The 22444-nt window shown below is 39.7% G+C and overlaps 1 long non-coding RNA gene across 2 annotated transcripts in view; it reads right to left on the minus strand.

The window, feature by feature from the left end:
- Positions 1-7246: 7246 nt before the first annotated feature.
- The window catches only part of LOC147365654 (uncharacterized), a 27405-nt gene continuing 12207 nt past the window's right edge, over positions 7247-22444 (minus strand). Inside the window, exons 2-3 of one of the 2 annotated variants that reach the window (XR_015132635.1) lie at positions 10796-11030; positions 7247-7515 (exon numbers count right to left, since the gene is read on the minus strand). This is a non-coding gene — a long non-coding RNA (uncharacterized LOC147365654). Of the gene's footprint in view, positions 7516-10294; positions 11031-19324; positions 19527-22444 lie in introns of those variants that run through there. The other variant, XR_015132634.1, reaches the window with a different exon arrangement.

The raw sequence follows: 22444 nt of genomic DNA on the forward strand, positions 1-22444 counted from the left end.
GTATGTAAATACAAGACAATGACCTTCATTGCCTGGCAGGAGAAACTTTAAGAAAATAAAACTGCATTGTATTCTATTCAATTTTTAATTTTTTATTCAATTTGTATTTTCCTTGAGTCTGCAAACTTTTTACTAATTCTGCCATGATGTTTTATTAGAAAAAGCAAATCTCTGATGTTACAGATGAAGTCATTAAAGCTAAGAAATTTACCCAATTACATAGTACGTTGTAAATCCAGGATCTGATCTTGAGCTATCTGGATTCAAATTTAGTACTCTTTCCTTCTTCCCTGTTTCCTAATACTATCAATAAGGAAAGCCTTCCAATGGATAAGTTATTCAACTTAAAATGTACTGCATTTTTTCATTATTATAATGATTCTCAAAAAATACACAAGAGTTTCACAGAACTGAATCCTTTTAATATTCAAGATGGGTGATAGAATGATACATTATGTATGAAGGGCTAGAATATGCTTTCTACTTTGGTAATTATAATAGAGAGGAAATTACAGTGCTCTGATAGTTTGTACTGTTGAAGGTGGACTCTCTTTGATATTTGACCCGTAATGTTCCCTTGGTATATCTCCTGCTGTTTTGGGCTTAGAGTCTTCCTCTTTTTTTGGAAAAGCCTCTCCTCTTTTTTTTTTTATTTGGAAAATTCCCATTTAGATTAATGAAATGGAATTTTCCCTGGCAGGAGAACAAGGAAGAAATGGGTGTTCAACAACAGGAGGATATAATATTAAACCTACTTAGGAAGGAAGGAATACATTCAGTTAATATAATTGTTCCCCTTCTTTTCTTTTCCACAAAGTGAACTCTATTCTTGGAACAATTATATGTTATTTTCCCTGAAATCAGAGAACACATTAAACTTCTTTAAGTCTTCTATTTTTCGAAATTTTGCATAATCTCCATTCTCTTGGGGTTTGGAAAAAAGAAACTTCTCCATCTTTTTAAAACTTGAATACAATAATAATTAAGCCTCCTACAGTGACCTTTATGTTTGGCAGAAAATATTTTAAGGAACTGCACTGAATTTTATTTAATATTTAGATTTTTGTAATTTAACATTAGTTTGTATTTTCCTTGAGTTTGCAAATTATGCGTCTTTTACTACTTCCATTATGATGTTTGATTTAAAAATTAATGCTCATCAAATGCAGTTGTATCAGTATCTTAAGTATTATAGAATGTATCAAATATCTTACTACTGTAGAAGAAAGAGAGCACAACCTCATAGTTTATCAAGTTATTTGGTATATTTATAAGCACGATTTCTCACTAGAGGCACTATTTAGTAGTATTTTGGGCAGAAAGATAATTTCAGGTGTGAGACTATTCAAAGCATAGCATTAGTTTATCACATCTGGTCCCGACACACTAAATGCCAAAAAGACCCCAGAGTCATTGTGATCAGCAAAAATGCCCACGTATATTTATAATTACCCTCTGTGGGTATGGTATTTTCTCTAACTGAAGCAGAGTCATTGATACAGTGCAAATTTGAGACATCCCAAACTCTCTCCTTCTCCTCTCTACATCTCTCCCAATGAATTATAGGAGTCATACAGGGCTTCCCTGGTGGCTCAGATGGTAAAGAATCTGCCTGCAACAAGTAAGATCTGGGTTCGATCCTCGGGTCGGGAAGATCCCCTGGAGAAGGGAATGTCTACCCACTCCAGTATTCTTGCCTGAAGAATTCCATGGACCGAGGAACCTGGCAGGCTATGGTCCATAAGGGTCACAAAGGGTCAGATACAACTGAGCGATTAACACTTTCCCTTTTCACTTTCAGAGGGCATCTCACTTGCGCACATGAAATTGACCTCTCCTCTGCCTCATGGCAGCAGCTAATTTCCTTCTTCCTGCTCCAGCTTTCTGCAGTGATGTCCATCACATCATTACTGGTACTTCTTCCTGTGACAGTTCTTTCCATTTATACACTGGTACTGCTTGCTTCCTCCTGTTAGTCGTGAACTACACTGTTGCGTAAGCTAAGGATGTTGCCGCGATCAAGTCACCCATTACAGCCATCCTGACAGTGAGCCCTGAGGGAACTCAGGTTGGAGCTGAATTTGCCTGCCATCTAGCAGTCAGCTCCTGCAGCACCCCTCCCAGTGGACCCCGAGGAGACTCAGGATGAGAAAGCACAGGATACTGGCCCCAGAGAGTGAGGTGCATGTCAAAGGAAATGTCAGTGAGCCCAGACTCTTTCATCTTCTGATACATGGAAACGAGCTAAATTTCTTAACTTGAGATCTCTGGTTTTCTTTAATTCACAGTAATCTTTTGATGTTCTATCTGGTCTTTTGTTACAAAAGCTCTTATACATTCTGGCTCTCCACTTGCCTCTTTGGAACAGTTTCTCACCATTATCTGAGATGCTGTCTCCAGGTTTGAAGTCCTCAGAATGCCCACCTAATAAAACATAATTCTCAATTTTTTAGGTTACCTTTTTTTTTCATTTAATGTAGTATAAAGTGGGTTGAGTGCTATGCCACCGTTAGTCTCAGGGTGAGGAGGATGAAGCTGAGAGTTCTAGCCTCTCATCCCAGAACCTGTGTTCAACACTCTCCTCCCTGAGAATGAGTTACTTTCCCAACAGTATCTCAGCACCTACCAGATTGTGGGTTTAATGAGAGCAGGGACTTCTGGGAACAAAACCTGGATCATTGCTGGTGTCAGATATTTAGAGCTCGGATTCATCTTGAATTCATGTAGTAAGTTTCCTGAACTAAGCCGCAGTCTCTGTCAGACCTCTAGATAGACTTAAAAGTGTCCCATCCAAGGAGTCCTATTTAAATTCCCAGGTTGAGGGACCCCTCTATAATTTTAGCTTTTACAAACTCAGTTAAAATCTTAACTGTGTGCTCATCTCATGTTTCCAATTGCTTATATTTTTTCTGTAGTCCCAAACTCAATATGTTATCTTTCCTGTCAAGTGTGCCAGAAAGTGTTTCCAACTTCTTTAAATTTGTGGAGGAGGGGAAAGGAATCAGTATTATAATCATACTTCCTGAGAAGCTTTGAGGTAATTTTTGACTCTCCCACTTCCACGTGTGTGTGTGTGTGCATGCGCGCGCGTATGCACACACATTCAGTGACTCAATTGTGTCTGACTCCATGCAGTGTCATGGGCTGTCAGGCTCCTTTGTCCATGGAGTTTTCCAGGCAAGAATACTGGAGTGGTTGCCATTTCCTACCAGGGACTGAACTCTCATCTCTTGTGTCTCCTGCATTGGCAGGTGGATTTTTTACCACTGCACCACTGGGAAGCCCTTCTTATTTTTATTAGATACTAACTATGCTGTTAATAATTCTTTTTTAGTGATCTAATATGTCACTTATTTCAGAGGCCTTTATAAATATTTTCTTAATTCATCTCTTTATGTTCTTTTCACATTGCCATAACACTTTTTTCAGATGTTTATTGCCTTTGAACTAGATTAATCAACTACTTTGTGATTCAGTTTCTCCTGATTCATTCTTTTTATTTTTCTTTTTGGCCACATCACACAGCATGCAGGGTCTTAGTTTCCCAACCAGGGATCAAACCCGTGCCCCCTTTAGTGGAAGCTCAGAGTCTTGACCACTGGGCTGCCAGGGAAGTCTTTCTCCTTGATTCATTCTGCTTTCTAACCTATAAAAGTTATATACCTCTGTATCTACTTGGTCAAATATGCCTTGATGTTACTCATTTTAAAATATTTATTAGATGCTTATTATGTACTAGATCTTGCTCTTCCTTCCCTTATTTAAAAAAAAAACAAAACACTACTTATTTAATGTAAAATTTATCCTGGTTACTTCAATCTACATAGTTCTTTCCTTTCCCTTACCCCACAAGAGCTCATAGTCAGAACTACAAAGTTGGAATTTTATTGATAATCAATTGTCTTCACAATCGCTTATAAATCCTTGGAAGACCTAAATCATAGTTTATTTCATTTGCATATCTTTATATTATCTATTACAGGGGCTAGGTACATTACAATTGCTTGTGAATAAATACTTGTTCCTATTTTTACTGAAAGCTTAGATTTTCCCAAGATAGGCCTGATTCAAAAATGAGCTGGCTGGGATACAGCGTATAAAATCCACATTCATTGATCTTGGCTGGTTTCCTACAAGCTGTGATATTTCGTGTTTTTAAACAAAATAAAATTGTGCTAATTAAATTTTTTTAGGATAGATGTTACAGAGTTAACTCATTCCTTAATCTACCAATCCTTTGAAATAATTTAATAATGCTTTGTGCAGACTCAATGTTATAGAAAAATTATAATTAAAGAAAGTACACCTGCAGAAAAATTTTATTAAATTGCTTTTGTGAAATGTGGTAAGTGAATTTAAAATTTACACAAGGGACTTCCCTGGTGGTCCGGTGGTAAAGAATCCACCTTCCAATGTAGTGCTTAGTCCCTCAGTCGTGTCCAACTCTTTGCAACCCCGTGGGCTGTAGCCTACTAGGCTCCTCTGTCCATGGGATTCTCCAGGCAAGAATACTGGAGTGCGTTGCCACGCCCTCCTCCAGGAGATCTTCCCAACCCAGGGATCAAACCCAGGTCTCTCGCATTGCAGGCGGATTCTTTACCGTCTAAGCCACCAGGGAGGCCCCCTTCCAGCGTAGAGGACAGGGATTTGATCCCTAGTCAGGGAACTAAGACCCCACATGCCACAGGGCAACTAGAGAAGCCTGCACATCACAAGTAGAGAAAGCCCATGTACCACAATGAAGACCCAGTGCAACCAAAATAATAATAATGATAATAATTTAAAAAAATAAAATTATACAAAAGAGCAAAACAGCGAGAATAGCCAGGGAGAAAAAAAGAACAGCCAATGTACTGTTGAAGAAAAAATGTGCCATAGGGAAATGAAGAGAATTTACTCACCAGACTTTGAGGATTCTTTAGTTTCACCAGTGTGTTAGTAGGGCAGAGATAGACCAATATACTACTGCAACAAAAATAGGAACCACACCTCAGAGAGAGATCTTCCCATATGTATAAAACAGAAGCCAGAGCTGCAGTTTTAGAGCAGTATGGAAGGAACAGATGATGTAATAAATAATGCCCAGAGAGTTTGCTTTCTATGTGGATCCACATCATACATAACCAAAAAATAAATTCTCGGTGGTTTAGATACATATGGATTTCTAAACCTTCTGAAGAAAATATAGATTATCTTTGCAAACTTCTGTCACAGAAAGGATTTCTTTTCAAAAAGGCAGAATTCATAAACTAAAAGAGACAGACGGAAGTCTGCCAAAATAAGAACGTCTGTGTATTGGGAGACACTATTTTTTTAAATGTAAAAACACAAGATATAAACCAGGGTAATATAGTTCCAACATATATTAGTTAGAATAAAGTATTAGAATCATATACATCTATGAAACTTCAATTAAAAAAGTGTGGACCAATTTTAAAAATGGGCAAAAAAGATAGATACAGTCACTCAGTCGTGTCCGACTCCTTGTGACCCCATGAATTGCAGCAAGCCAGGCCTCCCTGTCCATCACCAACTCCCAGAGTTCACTCAGACTCATGTCCATCGAGTCAGTGATGCCATCCAGCCATCTCATCCTCTGTCGTCCCCTTCTCCTCCTGCCCCCAATCCCTCCCAGCATCAGAGTCTTTTCCATTGAGTCAACTCTTCGCATCAGGTGGCCAAAGTACTGGAGTTTCAGCTTTAGCATCATTCCTTCCAAAGAACACCCAGGGCTGATCTCCTCTAGAATGGACTGGTTGGATCTCCTTGCAGTCCAAGGGACTCTCAAGAGTCTTCTCCAACACCACAGTTCAAAAGCATCAATTCTTCAGCGCTCAGCTTTCTTCACAGTCCAACTCTCACATCCATACATGACCAGTGGAAAAACCATAGCCTTGACTAGACTATTTATACTGTACATATGTATATTATACATTCTTTACGTATGTGAAATAATTAAATGAGCTTGCTATCATATGTAGTGAGTGTTTACCTAAACGCCCCTAGTTTGCATCCTGATTCTAAAGTGGCTTTGTTTGCCTAAATTGTCTGGATATGCACCTTTAGTAGTCATTTTAAGCACAATTTCTGCTTTGTGTGCATGGTCCCAATAACAGTGTAAAGAGAACTTGCTCTTTACAGCTCTATCTTCCTTCATCATGAGTTCACACCCAAAATCTATGGAGGAAGACTATCAATGGGAACACGAAGAAAGTCAGGGTAGTTGTAATGAAATGACGCACTGGGATTATTTGTATTCACTCTGTATAGGAATAATTTGGGAGATTTCCACTTTGCTCTACACTGAGGGGTGACAAGCTGTGCAGCACAACAATAACAATTTCGAATTGTCTACAAATTTCAAAATAATGTTTTCAAAAATAACCCCCTTCCCGTTCTTCACAACTCTTCCCCACACTCCAAATCTTTAGGAACATATGGCAGTTCCCAGAAAAAGCCAAGTGGCTATCTGAAACATTAATACACTCTGCTGCTACGATCACAGGAATAAAGAAAACCGGGACTCCAGCAATCTCACACAACCACTGCCGCCTGCCAGCTCTTATATCAAATAAAAACCATCACTTTGGGGAAGGATGGTTGCACGGTGACTAAGCAGACAGATGGCAGGTGTGAGTCAAAACACTCTGGGGTGCTAGCTCAAATCATCCTGTACTACTCACTGCTAGAGTAAGAGGGAATCAAAAACCGATCACCCAGTGGTCAAGGAGCGTAATGTGAAGGCCCAATCGAAATAAAAGATGGAGGAGATAACCAGGGTCTTGAGTGTCGTACATACAAATGAGTTCTCATCTGAAAAGGAGTTTTTAAGTCCAATTTGTAAGTCTCACAAAGTTAGCGTAGGTACCCAACTAACATAGTCTGCTATATAGTATAGTTCTATGCTATAATAGGAGAAGGCAATGGCACCCCACTCCAGTACTCTTGCCTGGAAAATCCCATGGGTGGAGGAGCCTGGTGGGCTGTAGTCCATGGGGTCGCTAAGAGTCAGACACAACTGAGCGACTTCACTTTCACTTTTCACTTTCATGCACTGGAGAAGGAAATGGCCACCCACTCCAGTGTTCTTGCCTGGAGAATCCCAGGGACGGGGGAGCCTGGTGGGCTGCCGTCTATGGGGTTGCACAGAGTTGGACACGACTGAAGCGACTTAGCAGCAGCAGCAGCAGCATGCTATAATAGGTTTATAACAGTTTTCACACAAATAATGTATTAGAAACACACACACAAAACCAAATATTTTTAATCTTGCAATCCAGTACACAAAAGCACAACCTCTCGTAGAGGATGCACTCACATGACAATACACTCCAGATGCATGAACTAACTTACATGATTGGACAGGGGAACGCACGTTCACATCTTTGAAAGTTCTCAACTTGAAGGTTCGTGTGTAGGGGACTCCTTGTAACTTCTAACCAAATTCTTCAGGCCTGCCCTTTGATCTTTGCTTTGTCTGACTGAAGCTTCTCCCACCTTCCTTGCTGGTGTTCCCTGTGAAGCACAAGGAGCTTGTTTCTCCACTTGACTACTGCCCCAGAACCACCACCAACCACCCCCCCAACCCATTACCCCCCTGCCTACACCGACCCTGGCCTACTCCCCCAGCCCCAGACTGGACCACCTGTTACACAGAGGTTAGCCAGCTGCATTCCCAGAGGGCACCTTCCCAAGGCCAAAGGTAAGATGCTAACCACTTCCTCACCTGGGCAACATCTTGTGGCCATCAGAGCCTCAGCCTTCACTTCCTGGGGGGCACGCGGAGAGCGTGGGGCAAAGGGAAACCGAATCTAATCTGTCAGTGCTGGATGCTCAGAACAAAACAAAGACTCAACCACTCTCTAATTTGCATAATTGTTTTCACTATTGCCATCCTGAAGATTAGCCTTCATGAATATGGATGTAATTACACAAAAGGGCCCTAGGTGGAGCCTCAGTACTGGTGGCCACAAATGCAGGAACAAGTGGAAAACAACATAAATCAAAGTCCTCTAAAAATGCGACAAGGAATGACGGCATCTTTATCCCCGCATTTGTGTGTTGCTGATGTTGTGTTTCTGGTACAGGAAAAACATGAATATAGAAGCACATGTTTTGCTTAAGAATAACTCTCAAAAGAGTGTGTTCCCTAATAAAGAATGAAAGCATATTATTCTGCGGTTAGTAGATGTAAGCTATCATATACAGAATGGATAGACAAACAAGGTCTTACTGTATAGCACAGGGAACTATATTCAATATTCCATGAAAAGCTGTAATGGAAAAGACTATGAAAAGTAATATATATAAATGGACCTCCCTGGTGGCTCAGATGGCAAAGAGTCGGCCTGCAATGCAGAAGTGCTTAGTCACTCAGTCATGTCCGACTCTTTGCGACCCCATAAACTGTTGCCCGCCAGGCTTCTCTGTCCATGGGGATTCTCCAGGCAGGAATACTAGAGTGGGTTGCCATGCCCTCCTCCAGGGGATTTTCCCAACCCAGGGATCGAACACCTGGTCTCTGGCACTGCAGGCAGACTCTTTGCCATCTGAGCCATCAGGAAAACCCAACGCGGGAACCTAAGCAGGAGACCTGGGTTCAGTCTCTGGGTTGGGAAGATCCTCTGTAGAAGGGAATGGCTATCCACTTCAATATGCTTGCTTGGAGAATTCCATGGACAGAAGACCCTGGCGGACTACAGTCCATGGGATCACAAACAGTTGGACACGACTGAGGGACTAACACACAGACATGCATATATATGCATAACTAAGTCACTTTGCTGTACAGGAGATATTAACACAATACTGTAAATCAACCATACTTCAATTAAAAGAAAAGCATATTAACACGGCTGTGGGTATTCTGTCTCTGAGATAGTTTGGGTAGGAAGGACTGTCCCTAACCTCTTAGAACACCCTCCTCATCATTTCTCTTCTCTCCTTAGAGGGATACTACCACTAACTTACCTATTTTAAGTGTAAAAAGTCTAACATTATAAGAGAAATAATTAGAATTATGTTTTAATGATTTGCTGTTATTAGATTACAAACAGAAACCACACGATGTCAAAATTAACTTTTTTAAAAAATATTTGTCACTGTCGTCAAAGAATGAAGATAGACTTATTCAATTTTGAAACTTTTTATTTTAAGGGATCTATGTAGCACTTTGAAAAATGTATTAATATTTGTTGTCACATGTAAAGATTATTAATGCAATAGTGAAATTTGGAAGACTGCCAACCAGTGACAAATAAGTGGTGGAAAAGAGGCAAAGTGTGTGTGTGTGTGTGTGCATGCACGTGTGTGTGTATGCACATGCGTGTCCAACTCACGCATGTCCAACTCTTTGTGACCCCATGGACTGTAACACACAAGGCTTCTCTGTCCTTGGGATTTTCCATGCAAGAACAATGGAGTGGGTTGCCATTTCCTCCTCCAGTGGATCTTTCCAACCCAAGGATCAAACCCATGTTTCCTGAGTCTCCTGCATTACAGGTAGATTCTTACTGCGGAGCCAGGAGGAAGCCCCAAATGAGAATGCCTGCCCATAATGCATGAATTCTGTATTCTGGGCAGAATTCTTGCAGTTGAAATCTAGGACATTCATACTGATCCTCTCTTAATTTAAACTCTTGATATTTTGCTCATCATGATTCTTTTTACCTTAATTTTTATTTAAAAAAAAGTAAAAAAAAAAAGTTTTTTTTATTTATTAGGGACTTCCCTGGTGGTCCAGTGGCTAAGACTCCATGCTCCCAGTGCAGGGGGCATGGGTTCACTCCCCGGTCAGAGAACTAGATCCCACATGCTGGAACTAAGACCTGGCTCAGCTAAATAAACAAATAAAATATTTAAACAATTTTTTTATTTATTAAATATATTAAAGATTTGTTAAATAGCTTGATAGTGGAGTTCTTTGGTGCTCCTTAAATTTTACAGTTGAGGCAATGGCTTTACTCATCTCACCCTGGTTGTAGACCTGATCTATAGGGGTTTATTATTTTCACAAACTTCTAATTGAAACTTAGCATTTTCTTTTTAAAAGCATTTCCTTTAACTATAAGCTTAGGCAACAAGCTGTAAAAGTATGAGTATTGTCTGTGACTTGAGGCCAGTAGAAATTACTGATATTTTCATGCGACATTATGACTGCGGCAAATATCGCCAAATATTTCTGTTCATCACAACTTTCAAATTATGGTATTTACATCTGCAGTATATATTGTTATTCAATGCCTTAATAAAGAAGCACACATTAATATACCACAAATTTCTTTTTAATAATTTATAGCTATAGTTTAATATAATTGCTTTATTTTATAATCTTATGAAATCTTTTATTCATTAATGAGTTATTCTGAAAAGGGATCCACAACCTTACCAGACTGTCAAAGGATCCAAAGTACAATAAAGGTTAAAAACTCCATATAGGATAGCTACCTGGCTAGCTAATAATCTCCTGGCCAAATTATCTCTCAGCTGGGACTACTCATTAATTCAGGTAACCTATAAATCATATATATATATATATACATTCATACTCACATGAAGTATACATAGGTAGGTAGGTAGATAGACATAGCTAGATTATATATAGTGAGAGATACAGATAGATAAAACAAATTTTTAAAAAATTAATTCACGCTGAAGTAAACCAAATCTATCTAATAGTATAAGGACACGCTGTTGTTCAATTGCTAAGTCTTGTCTGACTCTTTGTGACCCCATGGACTGCAGCACTCAAGACTTCCCTGTCCTTCACCATCTCCTGGAGCATGCTCAAACTCACAGCCATTGAGTGGGTGATGCCATCCAACCATCTTATCCTCTGTCATCCCCTTCTCCTCCTGCCTTCACTCTTTTCCAGCATCAGCGTCTTTTCCAACGAGTTGGCTCCTCGCGTCAGGTTGTCCAAGTATTGGAGCTTCAGCTTCAGCATCAGTCCTTCCAATGAATATTCACGGTTGATTTCCTTTAGGATGGACTGGTTTGATCTCCTTGCTGTCCAAGAGTCTCCTCCAACACTGCAAGGACATAAGGACACTTAGTATGATACAAGTTCAAGTTCTGGAGCTCAAATCTTAGGTTGAAATCAAATCTCTTGGAGTCTTGGACCTAGAATCAAACTTTTACATGAGCTTCTTTGAACTTCTGATTCAGATGGCTGTTGTCCTAAATATGCCTCAAACTCCAAATCTTAAAGGTTACTACAAGAAGTTGTTAAAACCAGTTCTCAATGAGACTTCCAAACCATTCAGAAAAAACTTTCATTTTAAAACTCTCTGTATTTAGAATTGCTTCTCTCCTTTCAACCTTCTCTTTCTTTTTCCCTCCTTCCCTTCCTTGCTTCTTTACTTTTAGAGAAATTGGCTTTTTGTTTTATTTTGAAATATTTCAAATAATTTAAAGGAAGAATTTTTTTAAACAAAATCTGTGTGTGTATACACTATCCAGCTTAAGAAATTAAACACTGCAAATAAGGTTTAAATTCTGTTATTAATTTCTGATCATATGATACTCCCTCACCTTCAATAAATAATTAATATTCATAATTTGGTATTATTCAGATATATGTGTTGAAAATTACAGTACATATGAATATTATTAAATGACAGTATTATTCTAAATGCTTTTACACTTATATATTTGGTTACATACTATGCTTCATCTTGAACTTGCTATTTTCTCAGCACTATGTTTGTGAGATTTATCTATAATGATACAGGTAACTCTAGTCATTCTTTGTGAATAATAATAAACTTTTTATCTTGAAATAACTTTAAACTCACAGAAAAGTTAGAGGGTACAGAGACAACCCATACATCACCTCCTCAACTTTCTCCAGGGTCAACATCCCACACAACAATGGTACTTTCATCCAAGCTAAGAAATGAACATTCATACATTACAAACAGCTAAACTACACACTTTATTTAGAGATCACCAGTTATTCTACTAATACTCATTTTCTGTTCCAGAATCTAATCTGGGATACCATATTGCATTCAGTATTCATTCTTCTTTTTCTACTGTATTATTATACTAAAATTTATTTTTCTATTCTTCTATTTATAGGCAAGTTGCTTCCAGTTTTTCATCAATATACCTGATGATATATGTGGGGACACACAAGATATCCTTGTGCACATACATGTAACATGTAGTCTTCAAAGCAGTTATAACAACATGTATCTCACAAATAAGTGAAAGTTCCCACTGCTTCAAATACTTCCCAACATGTGGTATCATCAGGCTACATTGTTACCAATTTTATGGGTATAATATAGCATCCACTTTTTCTTAAATTTACATTTCCTTTACTGCTAGTGAGACTGAGCATTTTTCTTGTGTTTCCTATTTTGTGAAGGGTTTGTTCACATCCATTGCTATTTGATTTTTTTGATATTGACTAGTAGATACTTATATTTACACATATATACTCTACAGCTCATGAAACTGAAAATATAATTTACTAAAATTGATACATATTTCAGTACAAGAAATAATCTTTAACCATGAAGGAAACTGAAGCAGTAATTTAAAATTTTTCCCTGAAAAAAATGCTAAGCCCCATAAAGTTTACAGGTGAATTCTATCATATAATTCCATCTTTATGCAAACTCTTCTGCTCACGAACATAGCTGCAAAAGCTTGCCAAAGTATTAATGAACTGGATCTAAGTAAGTATGATATTTATGATATATTATGACCCCAAGTCAACTGACGATGAATTGGGGGATATATGATAAAATTAAAAATGAGTGGTATTCAATTCTAAAAGACACAGGTATGCCAGTGTCCACTGCAGCACCTGCTACAATAGCCAGGACTTGGAAGCAACCTAGATGTCCATCCACAGATGAATGGATAAACATGATGTGGTACATATATGCAATGGAATATTACTCAGCCATAAAAAGGAATGAATTTGAATCAGTTCTAGTAAGGTGGATGAACCTAGAGCCTGTTTGTTATACACAGTGAAGTATGTCAGAAAGAGAAAGGCAAATATTGCATATTAGCGCATATATATGGAACCTAGAAAAATGGTATTGCTGAACCTATTTGAAGGGAAAGAATGGAGACACAGATGTAGAAAATGGACTTGTGGACACAGTGGGGGAGGGACAAAGTGAGATGAATGGAGAAAGCAGCATCAACATATGTACACTATCATGTGTAGAGTGGATAGCTGTGTAACACAGGGAGCCCAGTCTGGCACTCTGATGACCTAGCATGGTGGGGTGGGTGGTGGGGGGAGGCTCAGGAGGGAGGGGGCAAGTGTGCAGTTGCAGCTGATTCACGTTGTTGGGCAGCGGAAGCCTACACAGCATTGTAAAAAATTTTTTAAATAAATAAAGCTGATGACCACAAACCACCCCTCCCCCCCCAAAAAAAACAGTGGTATCAGTAGAGCTACACAGTAGATCAATAGAACAAAATATATAATTTTGAAACAGATACATTCAGAGAACCCTGATTTATGATATAACAGGCATTGCAGGTAAGTGAGTAAAGGAAAGTCTAAGAGAATTATCTTAGCCTGGTTTTCTAGAAACCAGAGCCTAGGGAAAAGCTTAAGGTCTTTTATTTTACTGGGAGATCTAATTTCTGGGGGTCAAAAAGTGATTAAAAAGGGAAGGGGGTGTTGAGACTATGAAGGAGGGGAAACATATTTTTGAGCTAGCCACAGCTCCACATAAGGACACAGATGGCTGCTCACTGCTCAGTCATGCTGGACGTTTTAAGACAGGGTGTTCAGATGCATCATGTTTCAGGTGGGGGGATGGGCAAAGACTTGATCTGCTGGTTCACTCCTGTCTTCTGTTCCTCTTTGGGTCAAAGTTTGTCTCCGAAAGCATGACCCCCAGCACAGTTTCAGGCAGTCTCTCTTTGGGCCACCTCCAGGTAGTATTGGATTTTGTCCAGAATGGGCAGAGGCAGGAGGAGCCAGAGACTCCATGGGTCCATTCAGTTTGAGCCCATGTTGGGCTGCACCCAGCAGGCCTGCAAGCACTGTACCTGTCCAGCCTCACAACTGAAGGAAGAGCTCAGAGTCAGAAAGCAATAGAGACATTAATGGTTTGATGGTTGCGGGATCTTACATGTCTAAAACAAGATCCTGGAGCAACACCCCACCATGTGCAGCAGATGGCAGGCAGGACATGGTGATGGTCTTTGCCATGGGGGTTGGGGACAGGGGTGTGTATAGAAGGAACTGACATCCCGTTTGCTCATCTGTTACCAAGGAAACCAGCAGAGGTGCATGCCCTTCACCATCCCTTTGATAAAGCTATCGTGGTGAAGATGCTCTGATGAAAGATTAGAACAATCACTAGCTGGGATGGGGCAAGTATGTACTAAGAGGGAAGGTCGGTCATGCGAGTAGGATATACGTGGAGCAAGGACCAGTCCATCAGGGGATGTACAGAGAACAAGAGAACAGCCATCTTGACTGACCTGACCATACAGCCTGGGTTCCAGATCCACTGAGGTTCCCACAGCAATATACATGATGGGGGCAATGCTGGAGTTGCTGCTTTCCATGGGCAAGGTCAAGACAGTGGTAGCGCTGTAGACAAGGCATTAGCAACAGCAGGCACGGAGCCATCAGGAGCTCATCAAGCGTAATCAGCAGAGGACCCTGAGCAAGTTGAGGCTGAGTGAATCTGAGGAGCTGCATTACTACTACTACTAAGTCACATCAGTCGTCTCCGACTCTGTGCGACCCCATAGACGGCAGCCCACCAGGCTCCGCCGTCCCTGGGATTCTCCAGGCAAGAACACTGGAGTGGGTTGCCATTTCCTCCTCCAATGCATGAAAGTGAAAAGTGAAAGTGAAGTTGCTCAGTCATGTCCGACTCTTAGCGACCCCATGGACTGCAGCCTTCCAGGCTCCTCCATCCATGGGATTTTCCAGGCAAGAGTACTGGAGTGGGGTGCCATTGCCTTCTCCAAAGAGCTGCATTAACTGTGTCCAAAACAACTGGACATCCACATGGGAAAATACAACATCTGATCCTACCTCACACATTAAAAAAAAAAAAAAGCCCTAGTTGGGAGTCAAGATCTAACTGTGACTGGCAAGACATTTCAGGAGAATACACGTATTTCCTGAAGAGATGGAATTTTAAAACAGATCTCCAATACAACTGACACAAACTACAAAGGTTTTTAGATTTTATAACATGGTTAAGAATCTACTGTTCATCAAAAGACTTCATAAAAAGAAAAGACAAAAAATTTGGAGAAAATTTTTGCTAAATTACAACTGATAAAGATATTTAGGCTATATAAAAAAGTATTAAAAGTGGTGTGAAAAGGACAAGCAACCAGCAGAAAAAAAGGCAAGTGCTATGAATAGTATTTAACAGAACACAAATGGCCTGTAAGCATAATTTAAATGCTCAAACTTAACATAAGAAATCAATCAGTGTAACACGTCAAGCAAAAGAATAAAGGACAAAAACCACACAAACATTGCAATAGATGCAGAAAAAGTATTTGACAAAATTTTAACCTTCATGATAAAAACACTCAATAACCTAGAAATAGGAGGGAAATTCCTCAATTTGATTAACGGTATCTATGAAAAGCTTCTACCAGATAATGATGAAAGACTATATACTTTCTCCTAAAGAACAAGAACAAGAAAAGGATGTCTGCTCCTATCACTTCTATTCAACATTCTACTGGCTGTTTTAAGCCAGGGCAACTAGGCAAGAAAATAAATAAATAAAAGGACTAGATTGGTAAAGAAAAAAAATTAGCTGTATTTGCAGATGATATGATCATTCCTATATACAGAAAATCCTAAGAATTCTACTGAAAAACTATTAGAACTAATAAATGAATTCAGCTGGGTTGTAGGACACAAGATTTATATACTATAGAAGTCAATTGTACCAATTGTACATTGGTAGCAATGAACAAACCATAAATGAAATTAAGAAAATAATTCAATTTACAACAACATCAAAAAGAATAAAATATTAAAGAACAAATTTAATAGAAGTATAAAAATTATACTCTGAAAATTAAAAATCATGGTTGAAAGAAATTAAAGAGGACCTAAAATAAATGGAAAGACATCATGTGCTCATGGGTGGTGGTGGTTTAGTCACTAAGCCATGTTTAGCTCTTGTAACCACATGGGCGGTAGCCTGCCAGGCTCCTCTGTCCATGGGACAATATTTCTCTAGGCAAGAAATTCTTCTCCAGGCAAGAATACTGGAGTGTGTTGTCATTTCCTTCTCCAGGGGATCTTCCCAACCCAGAGATCAAACCCGGGTCTCCTGCATTGCAGGCAGATTCTTTACCAACTGAGCTATGAGGGAAGATTGGAAGACTTAATACTGTATAGAAGGAAATACTCTCCTAATTGATCTACAGATTCAATGCAATCCCTATTAAAATCATAGTTGGCTCTTTGCAGAAACTGACAAGCTGAATCTGAAATTCACATGGAAATACAAGAAACCTAGAATAGCCAAAGAAATGTTTAAAAAGATCAGAGTTGGAGGGCTCACACTTCCCAATTACAAATTTACTACAGTCCTGCAGTAATCAAGAGAGGTGGTATTCGAATATAGTCAGAGTCAATTGATTTTTAGTAGGGCACCAAGAAAATTCAATGGGAAAAGAGTGGTCTTCTTAAGAAACAGTGCTGGGATAACTGGGTATCCACAGCAAAACAATAAACTTGGAGCCCAGCCGTATTTGTTGTTCAGTCCCTAAGTTGTGTCCAACAGTTTGCAACCCCATGGACTGTAGCAGGCCAGGATTCCCCATCCTTCACTATCTCCTGGATTTTGCAGAAACTCATGTCCATTGAGTAATGATGCCATCCAATCATCTCATCCTCTGTCACCCCCTTCTCCTCCTGCCTTCAACCTTCAGCATCAGGGTCTTTTCCAAAGAGTCATCTCTTCGCATCAGGTGGCCAAAGTACTGGAGCTTCAGCATCAGTCCTTCCAATGAATATTCAGGTTGATTTCCTTTAGGATTGACTGGTTTGATCTCCTTGGAGTCCAAGGGATTCTCAAGAGTCTTCTCCAGCATCATAATTTGAAAGCATCAGTTCTTCAGCACTCAGCCGTCTTTATGGTCCAACTCTCACATCCATACATGACTATGGGAAAAACCATAGCTTTGACTTTACAGACCTTTGTTGGCAGAATGATGTCTCTGCTTTTTAATATGCTGTCTAGGTTTGTCATAGCTTTCCTTTCAAGATGCACATCTTTTAATCTATCTAACGTAACTTTATCAAACTCCTAAAAAGCAATGCATCCTATTATTAGGCCAGCATGAGCCCAAAGTCATAGAAATAATGAAGGTAGAGAAAATGAGGGCTTTGTCACGGAGTGTTTTCAAAGAGTAAAGATAGGACTCTATGCGGGTGATGGCCACCCTCTATCTTGCTATGAACAGAGGAATAGTAACAGTAGGTAGAAGGCAGCACTCTCTCCCTTTGTCCCCTGGCTACACTCCCCTGCCCCAGAGAATCAGGATCAGAGGAAGCCACTGGCCCTTCTTTCCATTCTTGAGCTCGTTCAGTTCAGTTCAGTTCAGTCACTCAGTCATGTCCGACTCTGTGCGATCCCATGGACTGCAGCACGCCAGGCTTCCCTGTCCATCACCAACTCCCGGAGCTTACTCTAACTCATGTCCAGAACCTGCAGTACCCACACTCACCACCCACACCCCCAGGCCAGGGAGAAAAACCACACTGACCCGTTCCTATCCCCTCAGGCACAAAAGCAGATGCTATCTGTCTTCTTGTTGCTGAGGAAAGTTATTCTTCCTTTCACCTGAAATGGGTGCCCAGCTTCTCTTGCCACAAATCATTTGTTTTCTAAGTGTGACATTTTCCCAGCTGTCCTTTCTATTAATAGATCCTTACTTGTCACACCACCTTCCCAGGTGACACTGATGTCATTGATTTGCTCTGTCATCACAGCTTCCTCTTCTGACCACAGACACTGAAAAGCATCTCAGGAGACTCCTAAAGCTCAGTCTCTTCCCCTCCACCAGCTGTAAACAGATCTCAGTGTCAGCTGAAGGTTTTTATGCCCTGAATCTGCAAACTTCGATCATCTGGCAACCCTATTTACCTAAGGTGGTAAAACCCATGAATCATGACTTTAAGGCAAATTTTTCTTCCCTAAAAAAAGTTGGCAGGGAACCCAATGGGCCACAGAGACAAGGAATTTAAATGGGTCTGTAAGAAAAAAAAATATATATATATATATAGATATGAACTGTAATAAAGTATTGCCTCAGCAATGCAAGTGGATTTTACCCTTACAAATTCAACTCTTTCACAGATAAAAGTGATCATTTTTTTTTAATGAAATGTTTACTTATTCTCACTCAATACTCTTTGGCATAGCTTAAGAGTAAAAAGGGCTTTTCACTTTTCTACCAATATATTCAGATTCTTTGGTCACTGCTCATGTCAACATTTAAGGGCTAACCATTCACACTATGCAATATTTTCTCTGTGAGATTCCTGAAGTCATTCTGCTCTGAAGACCCCATCCTTATTTATTTATGATTATATGGTACTTGCCTTCAAGAAGATTTTTGAGGTGGCTTAAAATAGAAAATATAAAAATAATATATTTTTTACTATGCAGCTATAATTATAATAAATAAATAAAAGCCATGAAAAAGAAAGGAAATAAATATATACAGAAGGAAGTAAATATAGCTACACCAATTGAGCCTTACCTTGAGCTTCCTAGCAGCCAAAGGAAAAGGGAAATGGAAGTCGTACCAATACGTCAAATTAGAAAAACGGGTTTGGTTTCATTTTACAACCAAATCTAAAAGGAGTTCACCCAAAAGGAAACATTCATTCATTTATTTGGAAAGTATTTAATATTTAAAAGGAGCCAACTCCTACATGAAATAATAGGAAAACATTATTAAACATTTCAAACATGGCCTCTTCTCTCAAGAACCATAGAGCCTATTGGGAGACAGACAATAAGCAAGTATAATCAAGCAAGTCAAAATAAATCACAACTAAAGATGTATATAGGGAACTAAGAATAGCCAAGATTCTGTCAGGAAAGCCTCCCTGAGGGGTGGCAGTTAAAAAACAAGTAAGAGGTAAAATGTAGTCTCTGCACAGAGATAAGTTTCAAGGCAGAAAAGACCCTAAAGTAATCTCACAGAGGACCTAATTTTTGAGAGGCAGAAACTCAATGTGTGCTTGTCGACTAATCCTGCTTAGTGATGTTACAGAGGGGCAAGCTGAAAGGCTCCAGATTTTTAATTAATATACCAAAATATATTTTAATTAACATACCTAAACCAGGTAGTTCTCAATTATGTTGATAGAGATGAGTGGAGAAGGAAATGGCAACCCACTCCAGTGTTCTTGCCTGGAGAATCCCAGGGACGGGGGAGCCTGGTGGGCTGCCGTCTCTGGGGTCGCACAGAGTCGGACACGACTGAAGCGACTTAGCAGCAGCGGCAGCAGAGATGAGTGAAGTTATTGTCAATGCTTTCTAAAGGGGCCAATAAAGCAAATGTTTAGTAATCATTATAATAAATAATGAAAGTTGTGAATAATTGTTAAACTATCTAGATATGACTGAATACATAAAATAATCATTTGTTAAATCTGCTCTAGAATATACAATGTTGAATAAAAATGTCTTGAATTATGAAAAAATATACCTAAATATCAGAGAAGGCAATGGCACCCCACTCCAGTACTTTTGCCTAGAAAATCCCATGGACGGAGGAGCCTGATAGGCTGCAGTCCACGGGGTCGCTAGAGTCGGACACGACTGAGCGACTTCCCTTTCACTTTTCACTTTCATGCATTGGAGAAGGAAATGGCAACCCACTCCAGTGTTCTTGCCTGAAGAATCCCAGGGACAGGAAGCCTGGTTGGCTGCCGTCTATGGGGTCGCACAGAGTCGGACACGACTGAAGCGACGCAGCAGCAGCAGCAGCATACCTAAATAGATTTTAATTAGTATATCCAATTTTTAATGAATATACCTAAAAATGGGATCGAGAGTTCAGGGAGACTTTTAATGGAAGGATGGCTGGAAGTTAGATTTACCTAAAGAAGACACAGAATCCACTTCTGAGAGTCCTGAGGGGACATGTTTGCCTATTTGGACTTGGGTGATTTTTGCCTGAACTCAAAGGTTAAGAAAAATGGTTTCATTTCAGTAGCTTCTCTTCTTATAATTGCTTTTCTTGCCTTATCTCCTATTTAAGTAAAAGAGAGATAAGTAAGAAATGCAGTCTTAGGACGGAAACATTATAATTCGGATTCATATTTAAGGTTTGAATAGAGATGGAAAAACTAAGAGGAAGCGGTATAAAATGTCTTCATCGTTTTTTAGACTGCTGAGAGAGCTGGGTCAGAGGCAGAGAGTGCAGAGGAGAGGAGAAAAGGAGGGAAGTGTGTGTGAGAGAGCGAGCCTCTGCTTTAGAAGGAACATGATGCTGAAAAGAGCTGACAAGCAGAAAAGAAGCCTAAGTGGCGTTGCTATGGTTACCGTACCATCTGTGTTCCTGCCTACCCCACACCAAAGGGTTATATAACCTTGTAACGAGATAAATATGAAAATGGACTTCACAGTGAAAACCCGTTATTTCTGTTATTTTTTAAAAGCGTGGTTCTAAATCAAAATGAAACACGGCACAACTGGTTTTTAGGTCTACTTCCACACAAAACACTCCAGGGGGCAAGCACAATTCCCCTGAAGGCATCACGGATCTCTGAAGTATTGCCGTGCTCCCGGTTTTCCAGTCTTTGAGAGGCTATTATGCTTATTTAATTTATAATTAGGCGATCTCCCAGCAGTTGATATATTTACATGTTTTCAATTGCAGTTGATTTACAAATAAACCAGTGGTAAACTAAAACACAAGAACTGTTCTCCACAAGGAAATGAGGCTCTCCATGGACCCCAAATCCAATTTTCCTCAAATGTGGGAGCGTGCAAAGAATACACTCTCTCGGACACAAAGAGGAGAATATTCTAAATTCATATCTATGACTGGAAACAGCTTTCTTGTGCAAGTTTACAGGAACTGAGATCCAAATTGTTGTATTACAACGGGCAGAAAACTGAGCCCTGACCCACCCACCCCCTTACCCATAGCCTATAACATGATATATTAGAAACACCAACCACAGATGAGCAACTTATAACCATGATGAGCAAGAACTGGGCAGCTGTTGAATTTTGCCCACTTCATCCCCAAGCTGCTTTTCTGGCAAGACTCGTGTTAGGGTCCCACGAAGGCCAATCATTCCTAAGTCTGTGTTTCTAACCTTCAGCTCTTCCCTGCTGATATCTTGCAGGGACCTCAACATTCATACATCCAAGGATTAATTCAACTTTTTCATCTCCTATCCCTTGTTCTGCGTTTGCTATTCTGGTTAATATCCAAACCAGAGAGTTCAAAGCTACCTTCAACTTTCCCACCTTCAAATACTTTAGCCATAGAGCTTAGGTACGTTATCTCACCTGTCACAACTGAGCCTCGATTTCCAAAAAGGTACCATTTTTCTCAAGTTAGTGAAGAAGGTTGAATGAGAAAGTGTGTGGAGACTGCTCAGAACAGTGCCTGGCCCTAGTCAGTGCTCAGGAGATGGTGGTGGTTTCACAACTACGACCAGATGACTGCACACGATTCTAAGCCATCAGCCTGAAGACAGGACTTCCCCACTTTTTCCACATTTACTCTCTGCTCTCTTCAGGGGCCTGGAGAGGCAGAGTATATAATCATTTATCTATTTGCAACTCTCCTGTCTTTGTGTCATTACCGTGTGTTGAGTATATGGGGAGGAGAACACTTGTCTTCTATTTTAAATTAATTTTTATTGGAGTATAGTTGATTTACAATGTTGTATTAGTTTCTGGTATACAACATATTGGAGAAGGAAATTGCAACCCACTCCAGTGTTCTTGCCTGGAGAATCCCAGGGATGGGGGAGCCTGGTGGGCTGCCATCTATGGGGTCACACAGAGTCAGACATGACTGAAGCGACTTAGCAGCAGCAGCAGCAGCAGACGGCATGCTGATTCAGATATTTATATCTGTACATTCTTTTTCAGATTCTTTCCTATTAGAGTTTATAACAAGAAATTGAATATCATTCCCTGTACAAATAAACAGTAGGAACTTGTTTATTTTATATGGTGTATACCTGCTTTTTTTTTTTTTTTTGCCACACACAATATACTAAATGAAAAAGGACAGGTTATAAAACAGTATGAATAGTATAATCCATTTTTTAAGTTTGCAAATAAACATACTTATGCATACAGGAAATCTGAAAGGATATATGTCAAATGTAAAGCGGTTATTGCTCATGGAATGGACTGTGGGAGATATTTTTCCCTAATTCGCTGTGATTTCCTAAAAAGTCAGTGTGGTGGTGTCCCTGGGCTGT

The sequence above is a fragment of the Bos grunniens genome, chromosome 9 (genome assembly GCF_055505025.1).
Source record: "Bos grunniens cultivar Pamir isolate PY7600 chromosome 9, Bosgru_T2T1.0, whole genome shotgun sequence".
Lineage (NCBI taxonomy): Eukaryota > Metazoa > Chordata > Mammalia > Artiodactyla > Bovidae > Bos > Bos grunniens.